We start from the raw sequence: 16,985 nt of genomic DNA, 5'->3' as shown, positions 1-16,985 counted from the left end.
GGTGGAAGGGAAGAGAAAAAAAGACACCTAAGGCAAACTGTCCATATGGAATAATTCTCGGGGACTAGGAAGTGATATTTTTCCTATAGTTCAGAGTGCTAGCTGCCATGTTCAAAATCTATGAAAAGAAAATAATGCCATTTTCAATTCTGTGGATGTTAAGGTAATTTTAGATAGCGTTTTAAATGTCTAGAAAATTATACTGGTTTATTCCATCTTGTATCAAGTAAAATTCCCATAAAACTTGTTTACGCACCCTTTGGTTTTCTTGAACTATTTGTAACAGATTCTGGTTGGCAAATATCCAGAGCTTTACTGTATGCTGTCAACTTGGACTGCATAGAGAGCAGCTATTTTCAGCTGACCATGCAGATGTACGATTTAATTAAAATACTTTTAAATTCTTTTGGGCATCTACAGAAAAATTTTTAGACTGCCAGAAGGCTTACTTTGCATTAGTGCTTTGCAGTAACTTATGTTTCGTAATGTAATGAATTTTCAGTAGGTCATGCCACTGTTCTGGCTAAACACAGAATGCCTTTTGTATGTTTAAGATGTCACGCGTTGGTGGAAGATTCCTAGCATGGTAAATTGGAGGGTGCGGAGAGAGCACTGACATGATATATTCCTCTTTCATATTGCTAGTCTGTATGCCTCAATACAGATATCATAGTCCTTGTTGTTGCCCACAAATACCCATAAAATTCTTAAAGCTGACTTTTAAAACTCTCAGTGAGTTACTGTTACAGTAAAGACAGGAGAAGTTATTATTTTGACGATACTGGACAGCTTTCCTTCTGCTGAAGACACTCGTTTCAGCTTTGTTTCTATCCTGCTTTGTTGTAGTGTTCCTTCCCCTTGCCCTTTGCTTGTACGTAATGAATGTAATGTGCTACTTTACTTCTGATAAATTTAATTAATCTATGATTAGTACCAGTATTTTTGTATAAGCATAAAAAACATGTTCAAAGACTTGAGACCATGTGCTTATAAAATACTCAGCTTGTTCTTCAGTTAATTTGAGTAGATTATTGCAGGACCAACCAAAAATCTTATTAAATACACCTGGGAAAGCATACCCTTTGGAGATTTTGCACAGCAAGATTTCACCTCCTTTTCATGGGAGACTTTTTAAAGGCCGGGTTAAAGAAATCACTGAACTATCCTGTTGTCTGGTGAATTCTTGCCCAGGGGAAGCATGCTGCTGCTTCAGATTTTCTTAGCCATCAGACTAAGAGAAAACTTCTGCAGAAGTATTTACAGTGTACAGCTCGATACGTATAGCCAGGGGAAGCTCTTGTTTTGTTTGAAGAACAAGGAAGCGTGGACAGCCTGGCTCAACTTCCATGTTCAATTTAGGATGCCAGAACATTATATTGAACTATCCTGAGGCATTAGGGTGAGTCACTCAAAATCTCTTCTGCACATTTTCTTAGTATTTGGGTTTTCTTTTGCACACAGTAACTTTTAGGGTTTTTTTCCTTTTTGCTAAACACATTGCCAAAGCTCATTAAATGCAACTACAACAATAATGTGACATGTTATTTTGTAACACGTAGTTGCATAAATTTGTTCCTCTCTGTGTGTGTGTAAGATATGATGTTTCACATAACTAGTGGAGAAACCTTCCATGGTACATGACAATTATTCAGTCTTACACCTCTCCCAAGACTGAAATTTGGGTCAGTTCTCACAGGTTAATAAATATATTATTTCTGAAAAAAGATCTGCTGCCTACAGGAAACTTTATTTTCTTTATAAAGGGGCAAGGGTGGAAGCATTGGGAAAGGGAGCAGGGATGAAGACTGTGCAATATATTTAACGGAGGGTTCATTTTTTTCATATTTTTATTCTATCTTTCCTTGAAATGTTCTCTGAAAACTTTCAGTGCTTTCACTTCCTATTCCTGTAAACTTGCCCCATTGGCCAATTACAATTCTCTAATTCCCTAGTCTCTGGTCCTTCCTATATTTAATTTTTTTTATGCTTGAGTTCCCAGACTTTTTCTTTGTCAGCACTTTTGTTTCAGTGCTACTTCTGTGCTCATTTGTGAACACTAGTCTTCCCCATCTGCAGTTTTCATTCTTGCTTTAAATTTTTCCTTGGAACGTATCTTTTTTGTTTTCTTTGTAGTTATATTGATAGTGCAAAACCAATAACTTGGAGTGCAAGTTTATATGGAGGTACCAGTGAAGTCAAGAGGGAAAACTTTTGGGTGTAGAATAGAATTTCCAATTGGAAAAAGTTATTGCTTAATTTTTACTAACATATTTTATCTTACTCAACTTCTATATTGGTTACCGCAAAATGGGATGTATGGCCACGTTAAGGAAATAAGTTAAATCAAGGATTGTCACAAAATGCTTAGACATTCTATCTTTTTCTGTCTTGAAAGCATATTCTCCAGGCTCTTGTTATTGTTGAGTTACTGCCTCAGCTGCAGATTTCCCAAATGCGTATTGAAGTAGCACATTAGTGGTAGTGATGCAAGTAAGCTTTGGCTTGTGCAAAAGCACTTCAGAAATAGTAATGATGCTATTTAAATAGCATCTTGACACTTTCTCCTACTGTTTGCTATCATTTTTCTACTTAGTCCTTAGATGCCAACATCTGACTTACATAGTCAACAGTTTTGGCTATATTTGGCAAATAGAGGATCCACATGACAGACTCTGGACTTAAATTACAACCTTTACAATAAAGGTTTCTGGAGGCAATGTTTTAATCAGCATGGTGTTGCCCCTCACGCTATAGGGAAAACCTCTGCCAGTTTGCCCAGTTTTTGATAACTGTACAGCTGTCATAGAATTGCAGTGACCCTAGAAATTGCAGCAATTCTTTGCTTACTTATAATAGCTTCTTCTCCATTGATTTCTATTCTTTTGCATAACTTTAGTCTCAATTAAAATAACCAAGAAAATCCACATAGAAAGAACCTTTTAAGAGAGTCCTTTAAAAATACTCTACAGAGCTCTCTAGGGATGTGCCAAGTTTGGGGAGAGAAGGTATTTAATCCTCAGGGCAGTTCAGATTCTCGTCCTTAGGTGCAAACTATTTCCTGGATTGGTTAGAAAAAACACAAGGGAGCCAGAATCTGTCTCAAGTGTACCTTATTTAGTCACCTATTAGTTAATTGTTATTTTTGCATGTAAAAAGTGGTACATAGGCTCTATAAATATCGTCGTATACAAAAGCTACCTACCCATTGTAACTGCTTTGAATTCAATGCAACTTTTCTGAATGGGTCAAATAATACATGATTATAAGAAGCAATGTGCTGATGCTGTGGATAGTTACGCTGATGCCCTCTTAATTTCAAAGGAAGCTACATTTGCTGAGGGTAGGAATTGGCCAGTAATAACTTCAGCTTTTGCAGGTTGAACAATAGTCATATGTGAAATCTTTTCTTTTTGTAGTCTAAATTATTTATGATGCCTTTAGTTAGGCAAAGTTGGCAAACCAATTTATGATTGTACATGATTATATTACTTACACGAGAATTACAATTTCATCTCTAGCTGTAAGTGGAAACAAAAATCCAAATCACAGCATACAATGTCAAAGGATCTCTAAGACTAATATAATATTAATGCAAAACATACAAAGTGCTTTTTTCCATATGTTTTAATAACATTACCTTTTCAAATGGGTTGAGTTACTTGCTGCAACAAACATTAACTTCAGTAACTCAACATCTTACTGTAGTTTTTCCTGTTTCAGGAAAACAATTAGTTTGAGCAGCATAATACACTTCCACCAGTGGGCTCTAAGGTTGTGCTAAATGAATGTTCAAGGTCTGGGGCATTCTTTTAACAAAACACAAGGCACCATCTTGATCAGTATCTTCAAAAATAATTAAACTGATTTCTGAAACCAATCAGCACTGACATTTGTTGTTGAACAAAGTCAGATCAATACACAGATCGTAATCTTCACTGAATATTTTGCAGACACATGGAACTTATTAGGAGACACCTAATATGCTAAATTTTGTAGCGCATCAGTCCAAGTACAGAAAAGTATTGAAATACCAGCTGCAGTCAACAGCCTCCAAAAACCTAAATATAGTATGTGGATTTGGATCACAGTAACCGTTGGAATTTTATGTATCTTTGTAATGTAAATGACCCAGGCACAAATTTGTATGCAAATATGAGGAGCGGGTAGGTTTTGTAGAAGAAGTAATAATTATTTTAAAATTTTATGGGGCTTATTGGTGTTGGCTTGGGTTTTTTTATAGAACTCTCTTTCATTACTTCATCTCCTTTTTTCCACCATTGTATTCTCCATTAGCATAATGGGGGTTTTCCAGTGTGAACCTTTTGTATGTGAAATGTGCCAAAAACTTTATCTTGTACTAATGAGTATTAATTGCTGTGTCACTTTGTATGAATGCGTGAAATTATGTCCTAGAAGTAAGGACTTTCCACTGTATCTGCCTGGAAGAGGTTTCACCATTGCTAGAATAGAAATCTGCTTTGCCTTTAAAAGGTGCAGATAGGCTGCCGTGAAAGGTGTCAGAGATGGGATCTATCCATTTATTTTTTTTTATAATGGGATCTGAAGTTGAATATATTGTTCATTTATTTGTGTGGCATAAATAGAATAGTATGACATTTTTTGTACAGTTCATATAAACACGTATATCAAGATTGAAGTAGAAGCTATTTACAAATTGTGAGAACTAGGGGGACAGCAATAGTTTGTTGTTTCCATGGTTTAGGTCTCTAAATTCAAAACTTATTTAGAAGTTATGCCCTGCTTTCCTTCCATGGAGTTTAAAGGCTGCATTCTCTATCAGTCTCTATCCAAGGAATTTGGGACAAGATACAGGTAGTATTTAGTTTTATTATTCCTTGCACTGTGACTGCAGAGAGCAGCGGATTACTCATGCAGAATTTGGAAAATCTTATTATCTTTGCAAAAATGAATCCGATTTTTTTTCTACCTGCAAAGTGCTTGATGAAAACATTGGAATTTTAAGTACCGTATACATACGTAAAGTACAATGTGATTCTGTTTTATCAGAAAGCAGTTTTCTGCCACTATTTGGCTTTGTATGACTGTTGCAGTATATTTAATTAGGTTCTGATCACATCCAGTTTTGTAACGGAACTGTGCATTATGTAGAAAGCCACAGTGTGGGTATTCAGGTATTTATCACTTCTGAGGCAGAGAGAAGTGAATATTCTTTCACCAGTTGTCTCCTGTTTTTGGACGCTGAACTCTGGGGTCCTGATCTGTGCAAATCAGTTGCACTCCACCAGGCTGTTCTGGTCCATCATAAGCATCCATTGCAGTGTCTTTTGCTTGGGCATGCTCTGTGCTTTTGTATATTTTCTTTTACTATGAAAGTTTCTGAAATGATACTGAAGTACATAGTTCTGTTTGTTTAAAAAAAAAATAAATTAAAAAAATGCTGACTTCATTTAGTGTATTACTTTAGCAAGTGTGCTTCATAGTTAATCTCCACTCGCATATGCTATTACAAACACTAATTAATCCTATTTGCAAAGACAAATTATGATTAATGCATATCCTTAAAATTTACAATTACACAGAATATAATCTCTAAATTTGTATAAATAGAAGCTACAATTTTTAACATTGTAGATAATAAGCAATTTTCTGAATTTACATTTGCATGTGCTAATTAAGGACTGCTTCATTGTATTTACATTTGCAAACAGGTTATATTCTCATTACTCAGTGCTCTGTGAACAGAGGAAAACATGCCATTTTTGGCACAGGTCCCAAATATACATCTTAAACCTGATTTTGAATCTAGATTAATCTTTTGATGAGTTAAACTAGTTTGTGACATTTTATTTAATAATTGCTATTAATGTAATTAAATTTACCTGTACATAAAAGGGAGGAAAAATCTGTATTTTTTTTTTCATCTTTTACTGTTTTGATGAATACCTCCTTTTTATTCTTGAGAAGCTAAACCCTTATGTAGTAATAAACTTGGTCATGGTGTGGTGTACAAATAATGCATGGGTCAGTATGCAGTATAAGAATTTTCTTGTGCTAACAGTAATAATAAATATCTTAACATTTTTATTGAAATACTTTTTTTTTTTTTTTGGGTCTGTTCTTACCTACAAAAAGAATTTGAAATCTGAGCAACCTACAATTCTGAAAGATAAGATAATTTCTTGGAGGATTTAGTTTTTGTTCTGTTTTCAGAGGCAGATTAAAAAGTACATATGCATATTGTGATGAAATATGTAATTTGTATAATGTGTTAGTTTAAGCAAAGTATTACTTTTCAACCATGATAAGCTAAAAATAAAATTTAGGAGATCTTATTTTTATACCTGGTCTATTACAAGCTATCTCTTTCTAAATTAAAAACTCGTAGCTGAAACCCAATTATTATCTTGTACTTAAATTCATTCACTGCTTTTGAATAATTTTAACTTTTTTTGCTTCCTACCATGAGTCAAAAAATGTTATTTATAAATGTTTACTAACAATAGTTACAAAATACTTACGTTTCAACCATCTCATAATATAACAGACGCTCAACAGTAGTTGGTGATTATTTGCTGCTTAGGGAAATATTTGTTGGTTTGTTTATTGGATATACCTGCTATTGTAACTAAAAAACCCTCAAACTAATTAAGCTTGGGGAAGACTTGCAAAAAGATTTGATCTCAGATATTTTAAAAACTATTGTTACAATTGTTATATTTTCTACAATAGTAGTGTGAGGTTTTAATTTAAATAAACAAAGGATTCCAGAGCCCATCAGATCTTGACAGTATAGACAGTGGTAGCAGTGGGACCTAATGCAGGTCAGCGACATAACCTTCCCCCCCCCCCATTATGTTATGGGCAAACTGTCTGTAATGAATATATGGAAAGCTGCAGTACAGATTAATGAAGAGTTAAATTTATAAAAACTCACTAAAATAGCTCAGTAAGCCCAACTTAGAGGTTATTCAAATGAACTAGTGATAATCTTTGTAGAGATGTGATGACTATCCAATGTTGGTTTTCCTTGGACCGTTTTCTTGTCTGTCACTTGGTTTAAGAAGTACAACTTCAGTGATGATACCGAAGAGCTTGTAGTTTTACGTTGTAATATTTTAAAAATTGCCAACTTCATTATCATTTTTCAGGTTATGATGTCTTTTACACATTTTCCTGAGTCAAAAATTGACATCAGTTTTAATGAAGAGATGTGTTTCTATAGTTTTTTTTATTACTATGATAATTATTTACATGTATATGCTTTTGATTTATTAATTGCTTGAAAAAAGTCTTCAGGGAAAGCTTTTGAGATGTTTTCATTGGAGGGTGAGTCTTTAGATGTTAAGCAAATGTAATTGTTATTAGGAGAAAAAAAAAAGAACTGAATGGAGAAGAGCAAAAGCAAAAACTGTTTTATTTATGCTTCCCTGATATTTCCATATCTGATTTCTTAATCTGTGATTGTCGGGACAGCGTGACTGTTGAGACACTGTCATGTTTTTTAATGCACCTTATTTTTTAAAAATTTGTGATCTAATGCATTTTTGGGGCCAGAAGATGACAAAGGTTCTGTATGCAACAATAGAGCATTGTCGAGATTGAAGTGGCAAGACAAGGTTCTTTCAAATGCTTTAATCAAATAATTGGTTTTGTTTGCATTTATTTAAGAAAACTTGTACCCAGTGCTCTACTTGCAAGTTTTCATTATTAGTTGCATCTTTTTTAACCTTCCATAGACTGTTTCTTCCCTCGTTTTAAATTCTGAAATCAAGTCTTTTGCTCTTAATGTCATATTAATTCTCCAGGTCCATGAAAAGCATGTTAATCCAAATTCCTGTGTTGCGATACTGCTGTGTCACTGAAATTTCTGCAGTTTTCTGTACAGTGGCCTACCTCGCATAGTGTGTATAGTTTCCTCAAAGTCCTAGGTTCAAAAGAGATGGATCTTATTCACAAGTGCAAATTTGATTTTTTAAGTACTGACAGTTGTTACTCTAAAATATGTTTGCACTCTAAAATATGTGTATTTTTTTCTGTTTAAAGATTTTCTGGAAAAAAAGTCTTCAAAATCAAAATACATTGTATGATAAACAGAACAACCTTCCCTTCACTGGAATTCAATTTAGATAAATTACAGTTATTCAGTAGGTCTTTGTTTCGTTGTTATTTTTAAAGCTTAAAATATGTAATTTATGCATTGTTGTTCTTAAAACAATGTCACTATTGAACTTCAAGGACTATCCACAAGATGGGATCCAATGGTAATTTATGTGATAGACTTATATATATAATGTAATATAAATGCCAAGGACTGATGAGAGCCAGAAGCAATCACTGCTAGAACAGTTTGAGTGTCCCTGTGTGTCCCAACACATTATCTTGTGTTGTCATAATTACCTGAATGTCACATTTAAATGTTTCATCTCTTTCAAGGCCTTAAGAAAGCAGAGACTCTTGCTGAAATTTCAGATAAGTCAGCCTGGTTGCATGTACTAAAGAAATGTCAGTAAGAAGTCACTGTAGTTTTTATATACGTATATACACACAGATGAATCGGAAATTTATCAGCAAGACACCCAAAATAATCCTTCTTGTTCATTTAGTGGTGGTAGGGCTTCCTGAGATTGCTGCCATGTTTTGGGGATTGCATTTCAAGACCAGAGATGAATCACTTTGTGAAAGCCCAAAGGAAGCTGAAGGGGAGGAGCAAAAGTCTAGAAACCATCTCTTGTTCATAGAATTTGCTGGAATCTGGATAGCTTAATGAAAAAAAACCTTGTTAGAAACTGTTCAACGTGGATCTCTAAACTAAGAATTTCCACAAAAACTGTTTGTGTATCAGTTGTTTTGTAGCTTGGGTTTTGCATGTAAGCAATGGTTAAGTAGAGATAATTAAAGCTAAGTGGGAAGGAGAAAAATGTCAATAATTCTTTATTAATAGGAAGCTGGGAAACAAGATTTATTAGCCAAAGCAGCCTTCAGTGATCCAGAGCTGAGGTTACCTGAGAAGGATCACCCCTGGGATTCAGGTCTATCAGAGAGTGGACTTGTGTCCTCCTGCTGCCCTCTCAGTGATGCTGAACTGCTCATTCATATTATGGACCCACATCTTAATTCTGCAAAAAGTAAACTATTTTCTACTGGCTGTCTCTTTTCAAGAGCTGTTTAATGCCAGGGCTGGCAGTTTAAAGGGCAATATCATGAAATTGGGAGCAGTAGGTGATTACAGGGAAGCCTAACTCCTCCCTGAAGGTGTGATTCACTCCAGCTAAGCCTATCAGCGGCAGTTTGCTACAGAATCTGCACCAGCTCTCACCAGACAACCTTGTGAGCCAGTTCAGGAAGGTATTCGCTTCTCTGACAGGTTAGTCACCACTGGGCTGAGCTCCTGACCTCACTCCCTGGGGCGTCAGAGATGTGCAAGTGCTGGTAAGAAGGGAGCAGCAGGAGGACCGACAAGACCATTGCTGTAGGCTGCAGCTGGCTGGTGTATCACCTCAGGTCTCCATGAAAGCAGAGGCCTCGGGGAAAACATAGTCCTTGCTGTGTGGCTTTTCTGTTTTCCCCAAAGTGGACAGTGATTTTTCAAGTGGTCCGGGTAGTCTGTTGCTTGGAGAGCTCACCACGCCAGTAACCATTGACACAGTCGCCACTGCTTGTGTAAGAGTGGGGAGGGCTGCAGGATGAGACTGTGCAGCCCAAACTTTGACCCACTTTGTGTGCTATGGAGGAGTAGTATCTTGCAAGTGTAAAGAATTGAACTCAAGCTTAAACTGATGTGCTGTTGTTCCAACAGGTTTTTAAATGTGGGGTCCGAAGTCATGACCTTGGCTTGAGAATTCACACGGATAGGTGGAAACCAGTTCAAATTTTAAATGTGGTGCAAACAGCTTGAGTTCAGGCCATGATGGCAAGAGTATGCGCGTGCTCAGGTTTGTGTATGGGTGGGTATATATTCTTGCCAGACTTTGTAATGTTTTAAATCCTTGAGTAATCAATCTCAAAGTTCCACATAGTGTAGTTAGTTGATAGACTTTTTTAAATGAATGGAAGCAAAAGTACTAATTTTGTTAGCGATGTTTTCATCTGGGTCATTAAAAAGAGTTCAGTTACCATACGTACCATAGTGCCGAAACCCTGAAGCTATTGAAAGGAAAGCCATAAAGATGTAGTTTTATCTTTGCTAGGAAAACTCAATGCTATTAATGTAAAGCTGGCAAGAGAGAAATATCTATTCATCAATATTTCATTTAGACAAAATTTATCTTAATGTTTTCAGAAGCACCCATCCTCAAATATATTCCCCAAACTCAGCTGAAGTGTCTTTTCTGCTCTATCCTTAATCTAGCATCCCACAAACCCCCGAGTATAGGAGTAAGATGATGTTTACATAGTATATTAGCTCCAAATGTTGATTTCTCTCTTTTCTTGACAGCTATTCAGTCAACTGGTAATAGATCTTATGGGATGAATTGAATATTTTTCTTTGTTTAGGGTAGAGGATGGAAGGAAAGAGAAGCAGTAACTAATAACGGTGTAACAGCATTACATTTACGGTGCTCCAACAGCAAGATGCTACTGAAATTGTTTCTGCTCTCCATGTAGCATTGAATGTGGTGATCATGGAGCCACAGTGTGAGTCAGTTGACATAGTGAGGGGGGGTCCACCTGTGTGGACCACTTGTTCTGCAGCATCCTGATCTCTAGAGCTGGCATAAAGGGATGAAGGGACAGGGATGCAGGAACCCACTGGTTTCTATTTCAGTGCAGCTTGCCCCTGCAGCAGGTTAGTTGAGGCAAAAGAAAATCGGTACCTTGAGTTGTGAGAGGGAAAACAAGGACTGAAGCAAGCTGACACTCAGCTTCCCAGCACCGTTTGTGGAATGTGATTGTCGGTGGTAACACACACAGGTGCTCCATGAGCCGAGTCAAGAGCCACTGTTGCCAAGTGGCACGATGGGGAAAGAAACTTTTCACTGGAGTCAGAATTTTTTTTTTCTGCTGGATAGTCATAAGCAGAATACTTTTATGTGTGGCAAGACTTGGAGAAGCACACTGGTATGCTCAGAGTGCCTGGAGAACTTGTCTCGTGCTAGTACAGACCTTCCTTGAGAGGGAATGCTGTAAGCATGGTCCTAGAGAGCCATGCTGCAGATGTTGAGTACCACTGAGGGATGCAACTAGTGACACTCTAGCAGTTGACAGCCCACATTCCTGATGATGTAATAAATGATGTAAATACCTTAAGAATGATCCCCTTTCTGTTATGGGCAGCTGTTGAAGGTAAGGGATGGTGACATGATAATTCTTATCTGAAAAGTGTAGTGCTTAAAAAAAAAAAACAAACCACAAAACAAACACAACAATCCTTATGCACTACTAGGCAAAAAAAAAAAAAAAAAAAGGAAAGAGCATGGACAGTATTATTTGTGGTAAAGAATAATAAAGAAGACAAAGTATTATAAGAAGGAAAAACTTACATAGGGAAACTGCAATTGAAGTTGTCTTATCAAGTGCATTTCTCTTCATCTCAAAATGATACAGAAGTCTCAGTTAGCATATACAAACAGAAACAGTCCATGCCTGGGTTGTAGGTGCTCTTACCAAAACACGATGGATGTGAAAATTTTCATTTTATCATTTGTGCAGATTACCACTCAAATCAATTGATAGCTTTTGAAAAAAATGCAATAGTAGTTCTACATATTAATTAGGTACTTGTTGAAGACAAAATGCTGTAATATATCTTACAACTCTGAAGGGAGTAATGAATTGATGATATCTTAATATTGGTATTTTTGCTTTTTCAGTGTCACTGCCATTTATGCTGTATATGTAGCTGTAATGTCACTCTGTTTTGAGGCTTGTTCTGCAATTTCCGCTTTACTTCTTTGTACCCATTTTCTTTTCATGACAGAATGATTTAGCAGTGAGGCTTCTGAATTCATTATCAGAAAACCTATTTTCTGACCTCATGCTTCCACTGATGTTTTGTATGATCTCACCTAGGTCATTTTTCCATTCTTTACCTTGGTTTCCTTCTTTGCCATTTTCTGAAGTGCTTTGAATTCTCTGAATGTCAAGAATTATCCTTTATTAGGAAACTGTATCACCTTTCTTTGTTAATATTTGCATAAAATATTTAAATTTGCAATACTGCATTATTGGTTTATACCGGTTTAGTAGAGGTATCAAGTGTGATGGCTTTGTGTCAACATTTCAAAGTAAAAATGAGTGTTCATAATACAAAAGTTATTAGTTAATCAGATTGTTATTAACAGTCTAAATAGGTAATTGTAAACCCCTTATCTGTCTTTCCCTAGCTTGAAAAGTAATACAGTGAGATTCCTAGTGGATCATAAATTGACATAGTTTAAATGCCATTGCTCTTCATGGTTTAATAGTAGCAGCATATAAAACTCAATGTATGTGCTCAGAAACTGGTCCGCTGTTTAGTGTGTGGCACTGGACTGTACCTGACACTACCACCATTGCCTGGTAAGATTGTCTGTAGCATGCCCATACTGTGAGAAGAGAGAATTACTGAATTTTATAAGTAATGTATTATATAAATGAATTAATATAGCTGTTCCTGTGCCAGGTTGTTTGAACAAATAGGAACTTTTCTCAAAACAAAACCAAGAAAACCCTTAATTCTGAAAAGGGTAATATTTTCAGCAATCCAGGAATGAAAGGATCAAGATTATTCTTTTTGTTCCTTCTGTTTGAACTGGCATGTTTACAGAGATTCACATGCTATAACCAAAGTAGTTTTTTGGGGGGTGGGGTTGCTGTTGGGTTCTTGTTTTGGTTTTGTGGTGGCATTTGTTGTTTTGGGTTTTTTTGGGGGGGAGGCAGTCATGGTTCTACATGTTGAATACTTTGCAATATGGTTTGGTATTTTCTGCCTCATAGGTAAAATATTTACTTTCTAATAAACCTGGAGGGTTTTCATCTGAAAGTACATTCCATGTTGCTGAGATTAGATCAAGTTAATACTGATTTCTGAGACAGAATGAATCTATTATTACAGAAAAATGAGAGAAGGGTATAACTTATTCCGACAAAGATTACTGCTGATGTGTTTTTGGATGCTTAATTTCTAAAACTTTTCATTAACAAATGAGTTGTTTCATAGCAAAACAAAAAAAACCTGCAATTTTTTCTCCAGGAGGAGCAAGTGCATGTGCAGAAATTTTGCATTATTCCTCGAAAAGCTCCATTGACATCTGAGACACTCATCCCTTAATTTAGCATGAATCACAGTTACAAGCACGTGTGGAGAATTCTATAATGCTGTTTAGAAGAGCTGCATTTGTGTGCGGTGTTATTTTACTGAAGGTGCATGGGACCATAATGCAGCTTGTTCTGCTTTAGCATGTTGAGACAGGATTAACTTCTACAGTAGTTGATGTTATTTTGATTAATGCATCACAAAATATGGGCCAGCTGGACAGCAACCTACCACATGAGCCTTATGATGTTTCCAAATTCATCATTCTTGGTATGTAATGTGTCTCAATTTCCCTGTGGGCTGCCATAACCTACTATTCCATAGCAAGGTCAAGCTTCTAAAATATCAGACTTTAATGAAAAAGTGAAATATAACTCAAAAAGACAGAATTTTCTTGTAACCAGTGAGTCCTACTGTCTTTTGTTATGGATGATCGGTCAATTAGTTTGCACTTTTGCATTCTGCTCTTTTGTTGGATTTGGATTTAAAGGTGTGCCGTTTTCTTTCTGAAACATATCAGCAAAATAACCCAGCATGCTAATCAAGTTCTTTCTGATTGCAGATAGATGTGTTTTCAGGTTACTTTGTAAAGATTTCAGGATACTAAGTTTAATTTTGCAAGCCATTTTGTGGTGGTATTTTGCGTTTCTTTGTCCTCTCCAAACATGCCCAGCACAGATCAGACCTTCCTTGACTAGTTTGTGCTACTATTACTCCAGTAAAATGCACGTACTGTAAAACTAAAGCCTGCACTTACATCTTATTGCCTGCTTCCTTTCAAGAAGACATTACATGGAGAACGGTAGAGTATTTGGTCCCAAGGAAAGTATCGTTTATTATGAGAGACAAAATTATTTATATCGGTGTATCTCAAAAATATTTTTTTGTTGTACATATCTTAACGTAACTGCCAGTTTAGTGAGAAGTCTCCCGTTTGCTTGAAATACTACCCCATTAAAAAGTGTCCTGTTTCATTAGAACAAGTGGTGACTCCAAAATTGACCTCTGGGGATAAAGAAAATACAGAATGCTGTGGAAGGCAGCAGCCTCCTGTTTCTCTTTGTTGACTTGCCTTCATAGTTTGCCGTTGCCTTTGCAAGGACCTCTACTTTGTCAGTGTGATACAGATGCCATGGTGGAGAGCGTGAGCTACACTGTGAAAGCGAGCCTGCAAGCTGCAAGCTAACCGTTTTGCTGAGGCAGCAGATTGTTTAAATTGTGCGAGATGTGCTGAATGACAGATAACAGCAATTATCTTACTAAGTGTTCCCTACTGACGGTGCTAGAAATGGTGACATCCAAAGCCAGCTTGGGCTGTTTTACATGTGTTGTGTCTCTCTTGCTGTACTCGGTGGTGGAGGATTGATAAGTATTGGACTGGTTAGTCCTTTGGGTGTCTGATCAAGTCTGGGGTTTCAATTTTAACTTAATTGTGAAAATTGTCTTTTCTTATGTAAAAAAAAATGAGGGTTTTATTTGAAGAAGCATTGCCATCTTTTGTAAATGTCTATCAAAAGTCTAATTCTGTTGTTAAAGGATATGAGAAAATTAATGTGCCAACACGAGTGCAAGATTCAACAATAAGTGGTACGTAACTCATTTCTATATCATCTTTACAGAAGTATTAATTTCTGTAAAGTGTTTTTGGTTACTTTTCTGTGCTGATTTACAGTGTTACCAGGACTAGCTGAAAGTACACACAGCAACATGTTTTTGCAGTTAATTATTTGGAAGAGACAAGGTAAAATAGTAGCAGTTAACTAAATATTGACAGTATAAATTTTTTTTCGCAGAAAAATTGATATATTTCATGGCTATCTTCAAGTTTGTACATCTAAAAATGCACTCTAAATTTATGCCAGGATACTGCATCATTCATGTTTAATAGAGAAATAAATCTAGCTATCATCAGCATAACAATGCTATAATCTTTGAATCTGAGTAATGTGTCTCATGTGGGTGGGCATGAATGGCAAGTAAGATGGGATAAAATATGCAGCTTTATGTAAGGCACTGTGGGGGATTGGTGAAGATCTGGATGCTATTCATGAAACACAGGATAGTAATGTCCTATAAAATCAAAGTTACACCATAAAAGAGACAGCAATATTAACATGAAATAAAAGGAAAGAAGTTTTTAGTTCTGCTTTAAAAAAAAAAGCTACAATGAAATCTCACTATAAGCAGACAACAACTTAGAATTATTTTCTATGCTACAATCATTTGTTTACTTAGATACAGTAACTTGTATTCTGTAAAGAATAAAACCAAACATTTAACTGATTGACCATATGAAAAGACTGCAATTTTTATTCATGCTTGTTGGTATTAGGTCCGTAGATTGTATGGAGATATATAGAGAGCCTGTCCGTATATCAGAATAGTTCGTTCCCAGAAAGAAATACCACTGAAATCCTACTCAGTAGAGCAGCGTAAGCAGCAGCACGGTTTTTATTGAAACTTCATTAGCTGAAGATACCAATACAAATTTCTGGTGGTGATAGGAATTTGAGGGCTAACCTACTGGTCTGTGCTGGCTATTTTTCTTTGTCTGTAGCCTGTGAGTCTTCAGATACCCCAGAGACTGATAATCACAAGTCAGTCTGTCCAAGTAAGTTAGAGGTGAGCCAGAGCAGCCAATGTTTTTCTAAACTGTTTTCCTTTAGGTGGCTTGTGAAATACTACCAAAATTTGTAGGGAGACTTTTCAATATATTCCAGGCTATAAACCAAGGGGCAGTCTCTGCTACAGAGCATCACCCTACTTTTCAGTTTTTCAAATTGCTTTTCTGGATTTTAATTTTTTTTTTTTTTTTTTTTTGGGGGTGGGGGAGGGTTAGCTGTCTTTTCCATTTTCAGTCTTAGATCTTTCAGTGCATTGTTAATGCTACTTTGCATTTATATAGAAACATAAATCTAATGCCTTTTATACGTGTAAAGTTTAGCTTATCTCCCTTAGAGGTGCTAAGGAGCATTTTTTTACTTCTCATTTTGGTAATTCTTATCAACATAGGCCCACTTTTTCTTTTCTTTTGATCTGTCTAGCACTTAACTATCTTCCCACGTATTGCATCATTTGCAGATTTAATTAATGGCTTCTTCATTTTATGACTACTTGAAGAAGTCTGATGAAATTTTAAGCCTTATTCAGCCACTACTGGAGTAGGCTTTTCATCTACACTAGAAGGAATTCTGTTATGATCAATTTTACTTTGGTTTGTCACTGGTTGCGATTCATCTAGTGATGCTTTCAAGCCAAGTTAGTTTAATTTTGTTGTTAAAATTCCTGACATGATTTACCAGTCACATTATATTGCTTATTAAATGTAATAAAATGTCTCACATCAAGAACATGAGTAGTTTCAGAGATTTTTACATCTTAAATGACTTGTGAAAATTAAACATTTTACAAGCATCTAGTAAGACAGAAAGCAATTAGAAAAATCTTTTTTTGAAGACACAAGTCTTCAAACAAAGTCTAAGTTCCAGTGACCCTGAACACTGCCTTAGGAGTATTCAAAGTATATATCCCAACTTATCCATTTTAAATGTACCCTGAATAAAAGCAGTATTGTCTTCTGTAGTAAATGGCAACAGTAGTACTGGAGAAAGAAAAGCACATAACTTCCTTGATTGTGTCAATGAAGGCTTTATATATTTATAAATTATATTTACATTTATATACTTTTTAAGCTCTGTAGTAGTAGTTGTCTTTAACACAAAAGTTTCAAGTAATGAGAAGACTTAATGCTCTAAATTGGTTTATTTTT

The 16,985-nt window shown here is 35.8% G+C and overlaps 1 protein-coding gene across 4 annotated transcripts in view; it reads left to right on the top strand.

Annotated features, from left to right (window-relative positions):
- CCSER1 (coiled-coil serine rich protein 1) overlaps nt 1–16,985 on the top strand; it is a 721,701-nt gene that overhangs the window by 465,896 nt on the left and 238,820 nt on the right. The gene's annotated exons all lie outside the window — the stretch shown is intronic.

This window comes from Balearica regulorum, chromosome 4, assembly GCF_011004875.1.
Source record: "Balearica regulorum gibbericeps isolate bBalReg1 chromosome 4, bBalReg1.pri, whole genome shotgun sequence".
NCBI classification, from domain to species: Eukaryota; Metazoa; Chordata; class Aves; order Gruiformes; family Gruidae; genus Balearica; species Balearica regulorum.
The sequence above is the reverse complement of the archived record's forward strand: the minus strand, read 5'-3'. Positions and strand labels throughout refer to the sequence as shown.